Source organism: Grammomys surdaster, unplaced genomic scaffold (genome assembly GCF_004785775.1).
Source record: "Grammomys surdaster isolate TR1022 unplaced genomic scaffold, NIH_TR_1.0 223, whole genome shotgun sequence".
NCBI classification, from domain to species: domain Eukaryota; kingdom Metazoa; phylum Chordata; class Mammalia; order Rodentia; family Muridae; genus Grammomys; species Grammomys surdaster.
In genome coordinates, this window is record NW_021604668.1 from 781499 (window position 1) to 802701 (window position 21203).

Genomic DNA, 21203 nt, shown 5'->3' on the forward strand with positions numbered 1-21203 from the left:
TCCAGCCTACATGAGGTCAAGGTTCTCTTCTTCCACCTATGCCCAGCAGGGCCCTCCACTCTTACATATTCAACTGAAGCGCTGGATCCCTCCCTAAGTGCTCCCAGGCTGGTGGTTTAGACCCTGGGAGCTGTGGTTGGTTGGTATTGTTGCTCTCCTCATGGTGCCGCAAATCCTTTCAGCTCTCCTTCAGTCTTCACTCTGACTCCTCTATTGAGAACCCCATGATCAGTTCAATGGCTAGCTGTGAGCATCTGCCTCTGAGTATGTCAGACTCTGGAAGACCTCTGAGGAGATATCCATATCAGGCTCTTATCAGCATGCACTTCCTGACTTCCACATCAGCATCTACCTTTGGTGATTGCACATGGGATAAATACTCAGGTGGAGTGGTCTTGAGACGGCCCCTCCTTCAGTTTCTGTCCCTCACTTTGACTCCATATTTGCTCCCTTGAGTAGTTTGTTGCTCCTTCTAAGAAGGACCAAATCACCCCCACTTGGTCTTCCTTCTTTATGGGCTTCATGTGGCCTGTGAGTTGCATCTTGGGCATTTCAAGGTTCTGGGCTAATATCCAATAATCCCAATAATCAGTGAGTGAATACCATGTGTGTTCTTTTGTGATTGGCTTACTTCACTCAGGATGATAATTTCTAGTTCCATCCATTTACCTAGGAGCCTCTCGAATTCATTGTTTTTAATAGCTGAGTAATACTCCATTGTGTAAATATACCACATTTTTTTAATCCATTCCTCAGTTGAAGGACATCTGGGTTCTTTCCAGCTCCTGGCTATTATAAACAAGGCTGCTATGAACATAGTTGAGCATATGTCCTTGTTATATGTTCGAGCATCTTCTGGGTATATGCCTAGGAGTGGTATAGCTGGATCCTCAGGTAATGCTATGTCCAATTTTCTGAGGAACCGCCAGACTGATTTCCAAAGTGGTTGCACCATCGTGCAGTCCCACCAACAATGGAGGAGTGTTCCTCTTTTTCCACACCCTCGCCAGCATCTACTATCACCTGAGTTTTTAATCTTAGCCATTCTGACTGGTGTGAGATGGAATCTCAGGGTTGTTTTGATTGGCATTTCCCTGACGACTAAGGATGCTGAACATTTCTTTAGGTGCTTCTCGGCCATTCGAGTTTCTTCTGTTGAAAATTCTTTGTTAAGCTCTATACCCCATTTTTTAATAGGGTAATTTGGTTGCCTGGAGTCTAATTTCTTGAGTTCTTTGTATATATTGGATATTAGCCCTCTATCAGATGAAGGATTGGTAAAGATCTTTTCCCAATTTGTTGGTTGTCGTTTTGTCCTATTGATAGTGTCCTTTGCCTTACAGAAAATTTGCAATTTTATGAAGTCCCATTTGTCAATTCTTGATCTTAGAGCGGTAATTTCTTTACCATCAGTGTACCCCCAAACCTCTAGAATAGGAGACTTTTAATGTTTATATATGCCTGTTGCCTAAAATTTTTAATTATAATGATGTATTTTATAACTTCAAACTATGACACAAAATGAGGTTATAGATGAACTGTGATTCATCAGGAGGTTGTCCTCAACATATCAACTGAAAGGGATAATAGCTGTAATGAGCAATTTTTCTCATCATGATTTCTCTATCTTCCTTATTTTACATAGGAAATATACACAGACTTTGAAATTGGAAAAAAGAACAATAAAGTAGAATAATCAATTCAAAACAATGGTTTTGTTTTTCTTCTCAATACAGATACTTCCAAATCATTGCAGAATCATTTCATCTGCACTCTACATTATCGAGATGTTTGTATGTTTGACAGTAATAAAGTGTCCCTAATAGCCAAGTTAGTATTTTTGTGTTAGCAACCCATCCAGACCAGAAAGCAAATTCAAAACTTCTACATACTACTGGGTATTCTAAATGTGCCCTTTGGAATTTCCAAACCCAAGTCTATGTTTGCTAACTTAGGCACCTGTTTCCATGATGCTCATAACTGTCTTCATGCTTTAACCATGTGATTTCACAGGAAGGAAAAACTGTATTTTTATACTATTTCTTGTCATGTGTTTATCTGTATTATTTTTAACTATGTGACTGTGGGACAGGAGTCTGTTCATTGTGAGTACTGATACCTGCAGAGGCCAGAGGCATCAAATAGTCCTGGAGCTGGAGTTACAAGCAGTTGTAATTAGCCAGATGAACATGCTAAGAACCAAACCCAAGTTTTCTGCAAGAACAGTATGCATACCTGACACTGAACCATCTCTCCAACCATCTTGGTATTTCTTGAAGATACACTGATTTTTTTTTCACATTCAAGTTTTAGAAATTTGAAAACAATTGTAATCTCATGTCTGTTTTCATTTATTTTGAAAAACAGGTAGTACCAATATGGTCTGCTCTCATTAACTGGATGTATTGTTTGCTATGCAATGGTTAAAAAAAAAAACACATGATTGATTATTTTATCCCCCTTCTTTCAATTAAGAAATTTTTTTATTTTTAATTGCTTTACATATAATCTATATATAATCATATATTTTTAGTTGAATATTATGAGTATATATCCATCATGGTTTATGAAGAGATGATTAAATTTAACATTTGTTCTTATTGCTTATATAAACACTAAGACAAAATCCCTGGTGCTAATGGACACACGGGACATGTAATAATAATAATAAACATATATAACCAACATATCTGAAATAGTGGTCATTGCTGAGCTGGAGGAAGACAAAAGATTAAGGATGGAAATTTCTTAGCCCTGTCTATAACTTGTCATTTGAAAAGTGCAAACTGAAAGAATGGCTAGATCAGGATGGTGGGGAACAACCATCTATTATACTATACCTTCTGTCTTGCAATATTTTGTTATTAAATCATTTTAATTAGGAAAGTATAAAAGTAACTCAAGTACAGCTGGTACCATCGTTGGATGGCCGAGATAACATTGAGCAAAGCTAATGAGGTGACTTCTGAAATAAACCAGGCCCAGAAGGGAATCAGATGCTCCACAGCCAAATCCTGTCAGAGTTATTTTTAGGCCTGGAGTTCTATCCAAGTCATGTGTACAAGAAGACTGTAGTTTCTTAATATATTGTCTCTGGGGAAAAAAAAAAACACAGCCCTTGATTTTGGCAATGAGTATTTGTCTTTTAAGTTCTTATTGGGGATTCAATGAGAGGTTGAATTCAACTATTCCTTCTGCTTTGGGGACTGGAGGCTGGGCAAAGGCAAGTCTAATTAGAATTCAGACAAATACCAAACCCCAGGAATTTTCTTGGCAAAGAGAAAATATTCAGGGATAGAACTTTTTATTTGAATGGCCTTTCCCAAAGATGGTGAAAAATATCTGCTGGGGACTAGAAGGCTCTATAGGAGCTTACCATCCAGTAGATGTAGGCATGGCAGCTGATGTGGAAATAGGCTTCTGGAATTCCAATATGCAAAGTACTTCTGAAGTTCTGAACAAGGACTCTAACTCTATCATGGTCCTTGCTATAAGGTCTGAGAAAGACAAGCAAGCATAGTCATTATGTCTGATCAAAGTGGGATAGAAATACAACTGTGAAAAAGGGAACCCCAAGGAAGCATTGTTCACTGAGTACTATAGGCTCTCATGAAGACAATGGTGACCAGTTCTATACCTTGGGTCTCCAGACTCTCAAACATACAATCTTCCCCTTGCATTAATCCAAATCAGACATTTAATCAGAATGAGTGTATGTGTCTATTTGTGCATGACATTGTATGTGTTTAAATTTCTAAGCAATTTCTGTACAGTCTGTCCTATGCCCTTATATTGAAAAAAAATCATTCAATTAGACATATTTGTTAATCACACAGAATTAAGCCCAAACAAGTCTTCACTAACATAATACTTTCTATCACCAGAGATTAATAACTTGATCCAAAGAATAGAGCTAAAACATAGTGATTGAGAGTACATCTTCATTACAAGGTATAGAGAATTAAAGTTGTAATTAAGTTGAAGCTTCTTTCTTGCTGGCTTTCATAGTACTGGAATGTGTTATACAGGCTGTAAGGCTGGAAAACCATGAGACTGAGGGAGCTGGTTCTGAACAAGAGTGAGGTCAAAATATGTTCACATCCTAAAATCTTGTCCTGAGACTGGCAGGAATAGAATTGCTTCCTCATTGTTCTGTGTCTGCATGTTCCAGTTCACAGAAGCCTTATGACCCCATCTCTGCCACTCTTGAAGAGGTGTCATATAGCCTGGTGGCCAAGTTTCACGATAAACTTCCTGTCTCCTTATACAGACATATCCAGAAAGCACCTGGAATTCCTCTTCATGCAAATGAAGCATTCCTATCACCTCAACCCAGCCAATGATGCAGATTCACCCCGAAAACCCTTACCCACTCTCCAAGGTTTATATAGCCCTTGTTCCCCTGGCCCCCAATAACAAGAGCTGTTTTACTAAAAACTGTCTCCAGAGAAGGTTGTTTCTTCCTCACTCTTGCTTATGGAGATCCTTACTAATCTGCTTGCCCAGCCAAACTTCACTCGCTCTAGTCCAGACCTGATGTGACTGTGATACAGTGAGCAATGTACCTGAATACCCTGAGGTGAAAAACAGATCTGGGGTAGCAACAGGCAACTAGAGAAGGAAAACTATGAAATACAATATTAAGTTGGAAGTCAAGATGTGCTCACTGGAGCAGTAGTAGCACAATTATGATGGAGGTCACCATATAGTCAATGTTTGGACTATGAGGAAGTTTATACCTAGTACTGTAAATCTAGTCAAAAACACATGGCTAAAGAGGTCTTAGGCCCTAAACGATAACTTGTTTTACTAACAACAAGGTGCTAACCAACATTCTAAATATTTATATATAGAGAAAAATGCTACCCTCAATCTTACCACAGAAGCTAGACTTGGCAATGAATGGTGGCTAATGAAGAGAATTATGGTTGGTCAAGGTGCTAAGAATAAAACCATTGAGTATTTAGTTATAAGCAAGATATTTATGCCACTTCTTCCTTTGTGGCTCAGAGAACATAAGTAAAAAGAGAATGTAAGAGGCAAAAGATTGGCAAAAGAGCTGCCAAATACTATATTGTAAGAATGATACAATCATTGCAACCATAATCACACAATAACTCCAGCTGCTTGCACTGGGCCTACACCACAAAAATAGAGCTATCAATAGTTGATCACACATCAAGAAGACATTGTGCCCTACCCTTCCTCGATAGAACTATTTGCTACCACTGTATTCTAGGAGAGAGGCTGTCATTGTATTTAGTTGCATATCCACTAATAAATAAACTTATCAGGCTCTAATGGATCATCCCAAACCCATGAACCCCCAGACAGCCTTAGTTAAAAACAGTGGGTCACAAAATAAAACAAAAAGTCAGAAATGTGGAAAAGGGGCCTATATGGTTGGGGGAGGGTTTGGTAAGAGTGATGAGAGAGATCCAAGGCATTATAGTAATAAGAATCATTACATACTTTAAAGAAGCTGTCAATGTTTTAATTTAATAAGGTTTCTGTTTTGAAGTGTTTGTCTGAGTCCTACAAGGAAGGGCACAATAATTAGGCAGAATGCAGAAAAGTTTGGAGTCCCCCCTGCAATACAAGCAGAAAGTAAAACAAGAAGCTATCTGAGACATCCCTCTTGTTGGGTATTCTGGCAATGTGTAGGACAATACATAAGTCATGGCTAGTAGGGGAGATTCTCTGCAGAAGCCTATCCCAGAGCAGTGATCGACTGAGGTGTAGTTTGTACATTTGAATCTGTGACACAGTTCCTGAATATCATATGCCTCATGAAAGCTGTGGTAAAACAGTGTCTGTTTGATATTAAAATTAAAGACTAGATACAGGAAGGTGCAGCAGGATGGAGAGAGGCAAAGGGATAAGAGTTGCTATCAGAAATGGCCCTGGAAAGCATAAGTCTCTACTGATTTGTGGAACAAGAACTTCCTGCAGTCTTCAGTAAACAACAATAGGAAAAATAACAAGAATTTGAGAAGAAACTTGGAAAGGGGCCTTGTCATAGATTTTAGACATTAAAGATAAGGGTGTCTCATTGTCCTTTTATATTAAAAGCAGATAACTCAGCTTTCATTAAGAAGAATAAAATTATAAACACATACTTCCCAAGTCTGCTAATCTGATTTAAATATGTAGAAAGGTCATACATTATGACTTTGTGTACAAACAAACACCTGTGTCATTTTTCTTAAAGTTTTTTTCTAGTCCTAAGAATAATGCATATTAAATTTTAAAATCAAACCAAACATGAAAATAAAAAAATACAACTCAGTTATTATCATAAGTTTCATTTTGTAAACCATCTCTTAAACATTCTAAGTACATATCCAATATTTTAGAGTTGCTGAATGTATAAACTTATATGTATTCATAAAAACATACATAAATCTATATATTAGATCATGCTAAGCACAACTTGAAGATATTAATACAATTGTATATAATATCAAATTCTAGCATGTCACTGTCTTGATATAGACATGTAGTGAGGGATGCCCTCTTTATATTTGAGTGTAAGGGTGCACTCCAGCCCACTCTCTATGAGTATCATAGCTTCCTCCATTTGATGGATTTAAAGACAGCTCTGCCCCTAGACCAACTTAACCTCACAGTTCAGTCAGTTTTGTTATCTAGCTGGAATGCAGTATAGATCCCATTGCATCTACAGAAAATTGCCAGACTGTGGAGTATTTCTCAGTATGGTGACAGAATCTGGCAACTAGCCCTTCCCCTCTCTTGCCAACTTTGATGAGGATGATGGAGCTGCTGGCATTAGTTCAATGGCTAGACTACTTTAGGCCAATATCTCAGCTATTTTCTTGGACTTTCTCCTAATCATTAGCTATGGTCGCAAGATATCTGCTATTTGAAATCTTGATTTGTCACTTTTTAAAGTTAGATAGACAATGTGTGAACCTTACAGTGTACTCTACCTATAGGTCATATGATGTTGAAAGATGAACCTGATTTGCAACATGTCCCACTAAAATAAGTTGTCAGACTGCCTATCATTTGTACATGGTCTGACTAAGTAATCATTTCCCCGAACAAGCAACTCTTGAGGGAGGAAGTTTGCCTCATTTTATGAAGCACTTTTTTTCTACTTGGCATCTAGGATGAAAATTCCACTTGATGCTGCTTCTTTCCAGTCACTTTTTCCCCATCTCACTCAGAGGCCCTTCCTATTCTTCCCAGCTTCTATACAAGAGGAAATACATGTCTCAAGACTGTTCTCTCATTAAGAGATACCATCCAGTTTTGAGCCTTGTTTGATTAGCAAACAAATCTTTACAACCAATTCTGATCCTCACATTAAACTCATCCACCTGCCTCTTTCCTTCAACTTGAAGCACTGAATAAGCATTTCATAGTGAATAAGTCTAATCACAAACTTATTCCCTCTTTCTCCCTGGAATGCTCCTCAGGGTTTCTTCTTCCCAGTTAGTGTTGGTCTCTTCTACTGAATTCCTCGAGGCAGTAGTCTTGTACTTAGCCCTCATTTCTCTTTTACTTTCATACTTATGGTAATGGGAATCCTATTGTTCTTTCTCTCCAAATTAAATACAGACTCTATTACTACTCAGATACAGACACCCTGATTCAGAGACACATAACTGTACATCAGATTATTATGAATGTCCCAACTCCACTGACCATACCACCTTTCGTTCACTGCATGCTAAAATATGTCACATCATCCCACCCTTCTTCTCAAACCATTCTGTGATTCTCCACCTCACAGAAAAGCAAATCTTCAAAATATCCCAAAGATGCCATACAACTACATCTTCCATTCCTAACATCCTCCTTTCCAGTCTCCTTGCTGTTTCTTCTAAAGTAGGGCATTTCAAGAACTGAGAACTGTCTGAAAATAATATTTAGTAGCTTCTCTTATCCTGGCATGTGTAGCATGTATAATATTTTGCTATATCCAATTATTTAGTCTCTTAAATTCAGCTTCTTCTCCCTGCCTTGACCCCTTCATTCTAGAATTTTAAGACACAAGACTGCAAAATTCCAGAATAATTCTCTCATTTGGCAAATAGATGACCATTATTGCCTCTGATTAGCTTGTTTAGTAAAGTTTTCTTTATCCCGTCTATATTTAACAGTTATGTATTACCATGTGCCATATGTTAATAAATCAAATTTTAGTATACATACTAATATGGCATATATTAGTATATATTATGTATATATGTATGTATACAGTAATATATAACATAAATAATGACATTAAATGTATATGCTGATGTTGAGGAATTCAAACATATGTTTTTTTTTAATTTATTTATTTTATTTATGAGTACGCTGTAGCTGTCTTCAGACACACCAGAAGAGGGCATTCAATCTCATTACGGATGGTTGTGAGCCACCATGTGGTTGCTGGGATTTGAACTCAGGACCTCTGGAAGAGCAGTCAGTGCTCTTAACTGCTGAGCCATCTCTCCAGCCCTCAAACATATGTTTTGAGTCCAAATGTAGAGTAGACATGACGGCTTTGTCTTCTGATTCACTTATGGCCCATAAATTTATTCCTTCCAAATAGCTCATATAGAAATGCTTGTTTCCTCACTCCTTATACATATATAGCATAGCAAAATCAGATTTAAAAACTACACTTGTCTCAGTTTGCTATCATTTTTAGTCTTATTTTATTGCTAGAAGTCAGGACTTTGATCTGAAAGCTACAAACACTTCATTATATCTAGTCAGAATTATTTACAGTATGTCTTTTAAAAGAAAAAAGAAAAGCAGAAGAGCTATAAGCACCACTGAATCTTGGTTATAAATTTTCTATGTTGCTTTAAATAGTATCTTATCTATTAGAAAATTTGAAGAATAACTTGTTGGTCTATTTGTCTTCCCATTTCACAAAGAAAATAAGTGAGGTACAGCAATGGAAAAAAACTGACCTAGTATCAGAACAAAAGGAAGGTCTGTCTAATTCCAAAACTGGTCCAATTAGACAATCTCCTAGTTCATTCTGGCCCAAGTTACATTCCATAGTAACACATCCTAATATCTCCAGGAGATTTTGTGTCATGAAATTCAGCATTAAAATTCAACCTTAGTTTTTTCTGCTCTAAATTCCATATGATTCAACTTTCCTTAGTAACTTATTTTATGAAAACAAAGACTATCTTCACACTTGAATTCCTATTTCACATGTGGAAATTACATGTTGCTTTCTTTTCTAACTGACCAAATATATTGATCCCAATATTTATCAACTATTTGTAACATTTTAAATAATATGTTAAAGTTCTCTTTTGATGTCTGTTTATGAAATAGGGTCTTGTTATGTTACCCATGCTAGCCTCAAACTCAGTATTCTCCTGCCTCAGCTTCTTGAGGACTTGGATTACAAGTAAGGCCAACACATTCAGTATTGCTGATTGATTTTAGCCATGCCTCTATAACCTTTAAGTTATGAGTTCAAGTTATTAATTGTATAATACTAAGCTTAATATAAAATAGTGAAGTTTTCTATACAGTTGCCTTTTTCTAATTATGTGGTTTCTCAAAATACACTGCTTGCCAATACACTTCATTATTCAGGATGCTCCCATTTAGAATTTAACTCAATCCTTTTTCATATGCTCAATATTAGAAATTCCATGTATCAGGAATTAATTCCATTCTCAGTACTCAAAACACAGAACAAAAATAAAGAAATCTCCCCAATTCCTTATAACCAGACCCTCTAGATATGAAAGAACAGGTTTTCTCAGATGGACAGTGACAGAGCAACAGAGATGAAGTCCCCTATATTACAAATCCACTTCACTTCCCCTTTAGGTGACCTTCACCCAGCCTTAGACACGTATCTGAGTGTTGGCATCATATCTTTCATTCACTGTGGCCTCAATCATGAATGAAGAACAATCCACTTCCTAACAAGAAAACCCTATGTGCAGACTGAGTTGCCCAATGGTATATGATTATGAGTCATTTCACATGTGTCATTAAAGTGATCTGGCATTATTGCTGTTTCCCAAAACTTTGCAATCAAAAGACCCTTAACCACAGAGGATTTACATCAACCATAACCAAAAATCACATACAACAGCTTTGAAGGGAGCTTGGGGCTTCCCATGAAGGGGACTGCAGGGTGCCTGGACAGCATGATGTGACAGAAAGTGGGTTGGCTCTTTAAAAAAAAAAAAAAAGCAACAAAGCAAAACCTAATTTTTGAGTCATGGCTCTGTCATTTCCAGGTTCCTTGCCTTCTTAGGACAAGCCACTTAGCATCATTTCTGTTAACATGATCCACTCACTTGATTTTTCCAGGAATGTATCTGAGAACACTTTATACAATGTACACTTAACAAAAATAAGGTCTTCCCTATGTGTATTTTAAAATTAGATGGAGCTCTCTATTTTCAGTTAGCTCACTAAGTAAAGGGTCTTGAAAACCTCAGAGTAGTCCTTTTCTCCTAACCATTGTCCAGGATTCTGGGGCCTAAACACAAAAATATATCTATACAAATGAAATGATAGGTAGAGCAGTCAAAACTCAAATCCTTAATTTCAAGAGAAAAACAGTGATTTTACCACTATAACTGCTATTAATATCAACTTAGAAAAAATTCAAATTTTAATTATAAACTATTATTTTGCTGGTACTTGTCTACAGTGTAAGCATCCCTAGTAGGGAAAAGACTTTAAGCTTATCAGTCATGGATATCTTCAAAATGACTTATGATTTGGTCATAAGACCAAATAAAGCCAGGAAGGAAAACTGGGAGTCACAGAGGGGATAGGGTTGGGGGGTCAGCTCCTGCTCCATATTCCACACTTTATATCACCCCTACAGCTAATAGAACTCAGAGCAGCCCCTCTAAGCAGGACAGAATCATGAACTTAGAGATGATTTCTGCAGCAGATAGTCTTCCTAGACGAGTACAGGAAATGACCTTAACTACAGCTGCCAGATTTAGCAAATGTAAATTGAGGAAGTGAAATAAAATTTAATTCCAAATAAATATAAATCATTAGTTTCTATTTATTCATATACAAGTTTGGTGTAACCTGAAATTCAAATTTAACTGAATGACTTAAATGGTACTGGGTAATACCTGATACTATAAAAAGGCCCATGGATATTTTAGAAGACTCAACTCTTTGTTGGAATTCTGGGATTGAATCATAATCAGAATAATATGGTTATTGATACTGCCCCTGTGAATGAAAGGTTGAAGGATCAGGCAACATCTACAGTAAAATATCTCTGCCTACATCTTTTCCTACATCCATATCCTGCAGTCATTGTTCATCCCTGTATTCAATCATGCTGAAATATGAGACAATGCCATGCTCAGGCACTCCACTTTTCCCTGGGAATAAAGTTGTGACCTAGAGAAGCACTCCACACTAGAAGAAAGCTCTCCCTCCTTTGATGTAGGGGGAGGCCCTTCATATTTAGTATAACTATTGTAATTCATACAGATGCTCTAAGCTATATTCAGACTGGTGGGAGCTGGTGGTAATGGTCTACTCATCTCTCCGAGTTAATTTCTTCAACTTCTGTTACTACAGTATGAAATACTCTTATTAAATAAGGCAAATAACCACAGTCATGTTACAATTATAATTAATGTACTGAATTACAGTTTCTAGGGGGAGAAGAACTTAAACGTTAATCAAGAATTTTTATCACTAAATATTTTACATTGTAGCCTATAAAAACAAGAATTTCTCTTCACTTTTCAAAAGAAACAAGAGGCTCTTCCTTTTCTTTGAATCCTAGACCCTTGGGCATGCTGGGTACAGACAGGTCTCTTTCCTTCTTAGCTTATTAGAAGCTCTTTAAAAATGGTCTGTTTTAATACAGAGGCAGATGCTTGCTGCCAACCATTGGACTGAGCATGGGGTCCCCAATGGAGAAGTCAGAGAAAGGACTGAAGGAGCTGAAGGGGATTGTAACCCCATAGGAAGAACAACAGTATCAACCAACCAGAACCCCCAGAGCTCTCAGGGACTAAACCACCAACCAAGGAGTATACATGGAGGGACCCATGGCTCCAGATGGCCTTGTCAGGCACCAATGGGAGAAGAGGCCCTTTGTCTTGTGAAGGCTTGATGCCCCAGTATAGGGAAATGTGAGGGCTGGGAGGCTGGAGGCAGTGGGTGGTTAGGGGAAAACCCACATAGAAGCAGAAAAAGGGGCATGGAATGGGGGGTTGGGGGAGAAGTGATAAAAAAAATGCAGGAAGACTTCTAGCCTCTATATACATGCTCATACACATGTACATACATGACAGGATCATGTATACAAACATGCACATAGAATATTTAAAAATAACTTGGAAAGTATAGACCTCAATGAGTTAATTCATTAATTTTGGTACATTTTAAGTCAAAAGTAATCATTAATATAATCTGTAACTTCAGATGTTGGGAAGTGGAAGCAAAAGGAAGGAGTCACTTTCCATCTTATTTTTAAGATGTATTTATTTTTATTTTATATCTGAGTGCTTTCCTGCATGTATATACATGTATCACATATGAAACACCTGGAACTGGAATTATAAACAAGCATAAGCTACCATGTGAGTGCTGGGAACAAATTCTGGTTCCTCTGTAAGAGGACAAATGTTCTCTATAACTGAGTCATCTCTCCAAATCCCCTTCCACCTTATTTTTTGAGACAGGGTCTGTTACTGAACTTGAAACTTTCCAGCTAGACTGGCTGTCCAATAAGCCACAGTAACTTTCTGTCTCCATCTCTTCAGTGCTGGAATCATAGGCACATGCTTCCAGGCCTGGTGTTTGGTTGGCTGCTCTAATATGAACTCAGGTTCTCATGCTTATACAGCAAAAATTTTGCTTACTGGGCCATCTTCCCAGCCCTCAAATATTAAAGGACAGATTTATAGTCTCTTAAATTTGACCTTTCAGGATTAATACCCCAAAATAATGATAAAAGTTTGTTCCAGTCTTGAGTGACCCAAAACTTTTAAATCTAGAGTTACTGTAAATGTTTTTCTCCCTTGAAGTCTGTCTCTTAGTTGACTTAATCAACTTGTATCAAGTGCTAGCAACTCCAAATAATTCTTGAGTGATAGCTCTCTCCTATTCATGTTTTCTGTTTGTAAGTTTCTCAAACGCTGTGGTCACTAGCAAGGAGATCTGTGATTTCTCGTGATGCTGAGTTGGTTAGGCAGGTTGTCTGCTGGCCTCCCCTGGGCTCACTCACATGGCTGCTTTCAGCAAAAGGTTCAGTTTAGGTGCCCCCAACTCTATCCCAGCAGACTGTACTGAATATTGGCTGGGGACCCATTTCTTATTCCTCTGACCCTCCCATCTTATTAAACTGGCTTTCTTCCATGACCAAAAGAGCAGGGTTCCATGGGCCGAAAGCCAAAGCTTCAAGGTCTAAAGTCACATGCCTTATTTTTCTTCAGAGCACTTAATGTCACATAATCTGTTATGAATGTGCATATTGGTGGACTTTATTTTTATTTCTCTCACTAGAATGCAAGCTTCATAGAAGCAGAAACTTTGCTTTTAACTTTCATGCCCTCAACATCTAAAATGCCTCCTGTACTGAACAAGAGCTCTACAAATGGCTGAACGAAAGAATGGATGTTCCACTTCCTTAGTCATCGGGTCCTACCAATTCTACATGCTTATCAGTCACTTCTCAGAAGTGCACCAGATCTTGCAGTAGTCCTGCAATGGATTCTGGTCTCCACTCCTTGCCAGAATTCCTCTAAACTCCATTTTATCCTCACATAAGTCAAAACAGGGCTGATCATTGCATGTCTCAGTTTTACAACTTCAGTAACCTCTTTTTCATCAATAGAATAAAATCCTAATCCTTCGCCATGGAAATCAGAGCTTTCATGACAGATTTCATTTGGCCAGTTCTTCCTTTCAACTACATTCTCAAGAACAATATCTTGTTTCCTGTAGGGGTTAGGGGTCTTCCCACCTACTCTTCCCTCACAGAATGTCCTAGGTCCTTGATAGAATTTGAACCTGTGTGATTGCTGGACCATTCAGTGTTCTTTAGCCCAGTGATTTTCAACCTTCCAAGCTATGACACTTTTAGCACAACTCCTTTTGATGTGGTGACTCCATAACCATAAAGTTATTTTCATTGATACTTCATAACTGTAATCTTCTACTGTTACGAATCATAATGTAAATATCTACAATTTCAATGGACTTAGACCTACAACTGTTGCAAAAGGGTCCTTCAACTCTTAAAGGAGTCGTGATCCATAGCTTGAAAATCGCTGATCTAGCCTTTTCTGTCTATCAACCTTACAACCATCTTTTGGAACCAGCGTTTCTACCACCTAGCTAAAGTTGTTTTCTTATGTGGCTATGCTTTCTCTCCTACCCTCACAATACTTTTTTTTTTTTTACAATATTTCACAATATTCTGATCTACTCATATTTTTCCTTTATCTTTTAATTTCCATATTATTTTATCTTCTAGTAAAGGCTAGTTGAAAAAATACAATAGATTTCAGAGATCTAAATGTCAAAGTACAATAGATGGCAATGAAGTTTTCTGAACCATGAGATAATTCCAAACTAAAGAAGATATTGAACACTGGTATTATGATCAAAATGAAGGGGAAAGATAAGATACCAAAAGATTTTAATCATGTTTATTAAGACTTTGGGGACTGCTTTTCCTAGGTCTCATCAGAAATCTAAGCAGGCCAATTTTCAAAAACTAACTACTGAATATATTATTTTCAGATGAGTATCCATGCAAATGAGTAACTGCAGGAGAATCCTGTGGGTAGCTTTTACCATTGGTCTCATGGGATCACAGAGCATAAAGGCTAATGAACTTGAAATTCTTGAAGGTGGGGCATTTGGCCAATGATGAATATGGCCCTGTATCTGCTCAACTTCACATTAAGTCTGCTCATGAGTTAGTGGAAACCAGAGACTCTTAGAGAAAATAAACAATCCCTCTCCAGAACTCCCCCTCCACACCAGTCTGATGGCTCACTAAATAAATATGTATTATTTTGCTCAATGAACTATAGAAGCCTTTTTATGTGCACTGATAAGTGAGACTGTTTTTGGAAACATTTGAGCTCAAGTTGGCAGTTGTAGCTCTCACCACATAGTAACTTTCCTTGCAACTCCTCTATCCTGATATGTTTAGCACAGTCTGAGGGAAATACATTCCTACCTATCCCATTACATTTCCAGCCTAGATTGACAGACTTGACTTCCATCATCTGCCCCAGCTGGTGGTTCTCAAATACAACATTCCCCCTAGCAGTCCTCTGAGGTATCCTAGATCTCAAAATGTGATGTTGGCAGGAAAGCTAAGTTCAGATCCTTCCACCATGGAATCATTCTCCCTGGTCAAGGACTCTCAGACCCCAAGAGAGCAGTTTGTATATTTTTGCTCAATGAAATATTGAAACCTCTTTTCTTGTACAGTTTTTTGGAAACATATCAACTAGTATTGACCTTGTAAGTACCAAGTTCCTTGTTGGCTCTGATTCTGCCTCTGTAATTATCAAAGAAAGAACATTCTTTTTCAAAAAGCACATGACCAAATGTGGTGAATTAAATATCTTTATTTTTCTAAAGATACTTACTTTAATTAGCATATTTGCAATTTTACTGATCACAGTAATAAATGTAAAAATATTCAGAATAACACTAAGGGTTTCTAATATGACCCTCACAGCTCTGCAGTTCTGCGACATTCCCCCTTCCTAGAACAGCAATTTTGAGCATAATGTTAATCATTTAATTCAAGCAGATGCAAAATTACCCCAATGCCACTATTTATCGAGAAATGTGATCTGTGTATGTAGTTAATGTGTCCCCATTATTGTTTTACACATGACAGGGCAACATGTGGATCATGTCACAGTCATCACCATCTCCTGACACCATGACCTCATCACTAATTCTTGGCTTTCCCCACCTCCCTCCTCAAACTGATCAGAACCTAAATCAGAACCAATAATCAACCAATGACTTCTGCTGGGGGCCCCATAACCTAGTGAGCAGATTGACCACATGACATAAAATTTGTTATTTCTGTTTCTGTTCCTGAAAGTCACTTTCCAACTCTGAATAAAAGTAGTGAGGTCACAAGATCCAACACATACCAAGAGTCTCCTTTTATATAAAATATACCTGGCTCAACACATAACAACAATTGAAAACACAGAAGCAAAACATTAGAACTTGAGCTGAAATTACACAATAGATATTCATAGACTTGAGAGAAACTTGTCTAAAAGGAGAAAGCAGACTAAAGCACATGAAATAAGTTGGAAACATAAAATTTGTGACTATTCACCCTGGTCTGTAAAGGAAACACACTGAATCAAGGATATAATTGTTCTGGGCTATGGACTAAGACCAGTAAACCGTGCTTTATCAAAATACATATGAACTAGCCACTGAATTGTCCAGTCCTGTCTTATCTGACTCTGTGTCCAAGAACTGACTTTCTAATCAGCTTCTGAGCTCTGGTACTGATCGGAAAGCAATCCCAAGTCACAGGTGGTTGCCACTTCAAGTTGGTGAATAGGAAGAAGTCTGCTCTCAGAAAGGAAGGTTAGTATGCAATGTGACTTATCCTGACTCTTCTTTTTATAAATAAATATACTGCTAGCTAAGTTTTTACATTGACATATGCCTCTTTTGAATGTAGTTATGTGGTTATGTTTCAAATATTTTCAGTTACCCATCTATTCAACTTACCTTAAGATGAGACATCCTGGACCTTTAAGATTGAATGAAGCCCTACAACTGGCTATGAGTGGATCATGTAGCTCATTTCTGGGAGACTTAAATAAGTATCACTTGGCCTGACTTACTGAATGTGTTTGATACAGCACCAGAATCTGTCACAGTTTGGTGAAACTGTTTGGGAAGGGTTAGGAGTTTGGCCTTCTTAGAGAAGATATATTACTTGGGACAGGCCTTAAGGTTTTAATAGGCTCCTGTGATCCCCAGTTCTCTCTCTTTCTGCCTTATAATCATGGATCAACATGTGAGCTTTCACAATCCTTTCCCTCAACCATGATAGACTTTAAACCTCTGAAACCAAAAGCCAGGTTGTTCTCAACCTTCCTAATGTTGTGACCCCTTAATATAGTTCTTCATGTTGTGGTGATCCCAATCATTGCTACTTCATAACTATAATTTTTCTACTATTATGAATCATAATGTATATCTGAAATGCAGATGGTCTTAGGCAACCCCTGTGAAAGGGTCGTTTAACTCCAAAGGTGTTTCAACCTACAGGCTAAAAACTGCCATCATAAATCAAATGAAATGTTTCCTTTTATAAGTTACATTGGTTATGATATTTTGTCACAGCAATAGAAAATTAACTAAGACAGACTTAGTGTACTTGTTTTATGAGTGCAGAAATGTGAGCAGGTAGACTCTGTTAAGTCTCTTTTTGAAGCATATGGTTTGTATTTGCAAACCTCTTAGTTTGGGGGACAGGCTCTAAAGAATAGATTTCATCAGAGAAGTAAATTCTAATAGCTAAAGTGCTTCTACCATATTTAAATCTTTCTTCATCTTCTTGAGATTTTTATCAATATATGCTACTGTCTATTAGAACAGGCTTAAATATGATGTAAAGGTTAAAGAGATGACACTATGAAGAACATACTATATAAATGTGCTGTATTTAAATAAGCTACCTAATGATCCAGTATAATTGCTTTTAGGTTATTTGAATTTTTTTCCATTTCATGCTTCATTGGTTAAATTAAAATTGCTTTCTGATTGCTTTCCTATTCCTATTTTACTCAGTAATTTTCATAATACTTCTATTGAGCAAGTTAAAAGACAATGTTATTGCCTTTTAGTAGACATTAAAAAAAATAAGAACCTAAACAGACAGTAAATAAATTAACCAAATAGCTCACAGAAATCCCTTCACTCTGTTCTTCCATATAATAGTTCAACCTTTTGTACAAGAATGTGACTAATTAATCATCAATGCTATAAATTATTACTTTTATCAGAATGAAGTATCTAATCTGTTTGTGATTTCTGTTTTATAATTTTTCTTCCCTCATAATTTTAAGCAATAATAAATATTTTTAATTTTAAAATGTTTTATTATAGAAAGCAAAAAGAAGTTTCATTTCTACTCAAGCAATATTCTAGGATATAAAGAAGCAAAATAAACAAGATCTAATCTTTTCTTCCAGACAAAAGATAAAGGCAGGACAGATGTAAACAGGTCCTGACTAGTGGCTAGGGGCCACACGCATGTTGCTGGGGTTTTAGCTCTGCCATGGGAAGGAACAATATCAGACATTACAGTCCAGAGCCTCAAGATTCTATACCTGTGCAATGAGAATAAAATAGCACCACAGCATTTTCTCACAAGAATAGGGCTATCACTGAGTCTCAAGAGAAAAGACAAGGGAGTGTTAAGCATTGACACAGTTGCTTATGGATGCTGGTACCTGACTACAGCAGTTCTCATTCCTTAGCTCATAACACATATCTAAACCTAATATGTCTGAATGACAAAAGGTAATTAAGATATGTGTTATATAGGTTATTGTAGAAGGCAAAGGAAATAATGGTTTGGTCTGGTTTGACAGCCTGCCATTAATAGAGCCTTCTATTAGACTCTAATAGCAGAAGTTGGGTGGCTTAAAAACATGTATTTATTTTCTCACCATTTTCTAAGTTTGAAGCTCCAGATTAGGGGATCAACATGAGTCAGTTCTTTCTGGAGCATCACTAAGTAGATGACCAACTTCCCCATGTCTTCATACTGCTATCCTTCTGCACATGCATGTACATATCCCTATTTCTTCTTCCCAGAACACCGGTCATGTTTAGTTAAAGTCCACCCTGATGACTTCTTTAATTCTTCCTTTTTAAAGACTCTAGCTCCAAATAGAGCCACATTCCCAAGGTAATAAGCATTCAAGGATAAAGTATGTGAATTGGGAGGGAGACACGATTTATGCTATGAAACTGATCTACAGAAATAATACTAGCTATCATGTTTTTCTGATATTATTATTTAATTATCATTACTAGGATGATTAATTAAATAATGTCTCAATTTTCAAAGGCATTAAGACACCAACACTGAATTAAAAGAATACTGTATTCATATACTTTCTCTCACAAACAGCATTTTTTATCCAAATGGCAATGACATAGTACTGTTGGCCACATGGTATGATTAAGGACAATTCAGTACAAGTTTCTGGTAGTTTCTCACATTAGTAAAATACTAATGAAGTCAGGGTCAGAGTTCAGTCCATGTTTAAGCCAATGGCTTCATTTTGTTCTGTGGTTGCAGAGTTTACCCCATTTCAGGAAGGTCATGTCACAAATGAAAGCCATTGTTTCTTACTAGGAATAGGGCAAGAGAGTGCATCCTGATCAGCAGGAGTCTGTGAGCATGACCTGAGAAGCAACCCCTAGGGTGTGTGCCCTTCTCTAAATGAGTTAACAGTTTATTATCCCATCTTTTTTGTTTTTCACAGATCATTCATATGTGTGTGTGTGTGTGTGTGTATGAAACAAGGACTTCCCAAAGGATCAGTGACTAGAAAAGGAGACTTAACAGATTTTTCCCCTTTTAAATCGCTCACACTAGATGCAGTATTTCTCAACCTGTGGGTCATGACCCCTTCAAGGATCAAATAACCCCTTCATACAAGTTGCATATCATATATCTCCCACATCAGATATATCTATGATTTATAACTGTAGCAAAATTATGATTACAGAATAGCAATGATGCAGCTTTATTGTTGGGGTCACCACACGAGGAACTGCATTAAAGGGGCATAAGATCAGGAAAGTAGAGAACCATTCCACAACAGTCAAATGAACCTATTGCCATCTAGGGAAATGCCAGAGCCAACAGTCACTTTACTCTTCAGTCTTGTAACTTTCCTGACCCTGAAACAATGTGGTCTGAGAGTACAATGAGGAAAAATGCTTGATTCCATTTTAAGTATGGATATACATGTTTTGTATTTCCACTGTGAAAGTCATTTGCTAGACACAGATAAAAGGTTTATGTACATTCAACACCTCACACTCAATATTGCTAAATTATAATAAATCAGAATCACATACATTTACATGGAACTCTTCTTAATAAAAAGGAGATTTAAGGTAGTTCCGCTTCCGGTGCCTCAGGAATCTCTTTTTTCCTGTCTGTCTGGAAACATGGCATTCATTACATAAGAAAGGCACTGGCTCCACCGCCACCTCTTCCAGCTCCACTGGTGGAGAAGGGCAAAGGCGTCTCTGGAGATTCGGCCATGAAGCAGGTGCAGATCGACAGCCTAGTAGTATTAAAAATAATCAAACATTATCAAGAAGGACAAGGAACTGAGGTTGTTCAAGGAGTGCTCCTGGGTCTGGTTGTAGAAGATCGACTAGAGATTACCAAGCACACAGAGGATGATGCTGACTTTGATTAAGTGCAATATCAGATGGAGATGATGCTCAGCCTTTGCCACGTAAACATTGATCACTTCCACTTGGACAGGTATCAATCCACATATTATGGCTTCTTCATTCCCCGGGTGCTTCTAGATTCTCAGTTCAGTTACCAGCATGCTGTGGGACTGTGTAAGGGTATCTTGGTTCATGGCTATGCATGAGCCTGGAACCCCGAGACTCCAAGGGAGAAATGGCAGGCATTCAGCCATGTCCCCAGAACCCAGAGTCCTGAAAAGCAGTCTAGTTTCCATAGAACTTCATTGTTCAGTCACATAGGCCATTACAGCCCCTCCCAAAGTGTACAGGTAGAGGGCGTGACTACAGGCCACAGGCCCTAGGGATTTACATACTAATGAAGGCCAGAGGGCAGAGCAAATTAACCATACTTCCCCAGAACCTCCCCCTTTCTCCCTCCCTATTTAACTCAGGTCTGGCCTGAGTTTCAAGGGGGTACATCCAAATCCATCCACCATCTGCCATGAAAATAAACCTTTCTGGAACCAAGGACTTCCTTGTGTCATTGGGGCCTGCCGTCACCAAAGCTTCCAGCCTCTGGAACCCTAGACTTTCTCCTACATGTGGGACCCAGCTGCATGGAAAGACACCACCACCGCGGCTTTTTTTCCAACAGCACGCCATTGAAGAATCTGTCGTTCTCATTTACGATCCCATAAAAACTGCCCAAGGATATCTCTCTCCTCTCCTCTCCTCTCCTCTCCTCTCCTCTC

General features: G+C 37.8%; 1 pseudogene; it reads left to right on the plus strand.

The window, feature by feature from the left end:
• Nucleotides 1–21203, plus strand: part of LOC114625824 — a 36615-nt pseudogene that overhangs the window by 14453 nt on the left and 959 nt on the right.